The sequence below is a fragment of the Sinocyclocheilus grahami genome, unplaced genomic scaffold (genome assembly GCF_001515645.1).
Source record: "Sinocyclocheilus grahami isolate Dianchi unplaced genomic scaffold, SAMN03320097.WGS_v1.1 scaffold357.1, whole genome shotgun sequence".
Taxonomy (NCBI): Eukaryota; Metazoa; Chordata; class Actinopteri; order Cypriniformes; family Cyprinidae; genus Sinocyclocheilus; species Sinocyclocheilus grahami.
Window position 1 is genome coordinate 446524 of NW_015505536.1, and position 761 is coordinate 447284.

General features: G+C 35.2%; 1 protein-coding gene across 1 annotated transcript in view; it reads left to right on the plus strand.

The window, feature by feature from the left end:
* LOC107548910 (guanine nucleotide exchange factor VAV3) overlaps positions 1 to 761 on the plus strand; it is a 41976-nt gene that overhangs the window by 9762 nt on the left and 31453 nt on the right. The gene's annotated exons all lie outside the window — the stretch shown is intronic.

Below are 761 nucleotides of genomic sequence, written 5' to 3' on the forward strand. Positions count from 1 at the left end.
TATATATATATATATATATATTAGGGCTGTCAATAAATTTAAAATTTGAATCAGATTAATCACATCGCGATTAATTGCACATTTCATGAAATTAAGACCATTTATCTCGTTTCAAATGGTTATTTTGTCATCATTTGCTATATTCAGCAAAGTAAGATTGAAGGGTCATTCTCAAAAATCTGTATTTTCTGCAAGCTTTTCTCAGGATAAATGTAGATGTCTTTCCAAAAAAGGACTCCAAAAGGACACCAAAGAACCACATGATATAAGGAGCCCATATGAGCACATATGAAAGAAAAAAAATGCAAAAAAAATAATAATATATATATATATATGAATTGTATAGTATGTGTACAGTGCAACAGCAACCACTTTTTTACATTTTAGAGAAGTCAAGTTGCGATACCGAACAGGACCACATGGTGATGCCAAAAAAACCCTAAACCAATCGCCTGCTGACTGCATATATACACAGTACATGGACCCATTCAGTATAACTAAACACAGCAACATAAACATGACAAATCAAAACATTATGGAAATGTCTGTGCCTGTGCATAAATACAATGTGCGATCAGTGCATCAAGAGCACTCATACACACATTATTATAATGGACTCACGCGTGCTTACTGTACGGATCCTGTACGCCACCGCAATCGTCTCATCTTTACCTTGATTGCAGTCTTCATCCATCAAAACTTTACTAGCGAGACTGGTTATCCAGTCGAGAAAACGTAGTTTGCGTCTCATCTGGCCATAC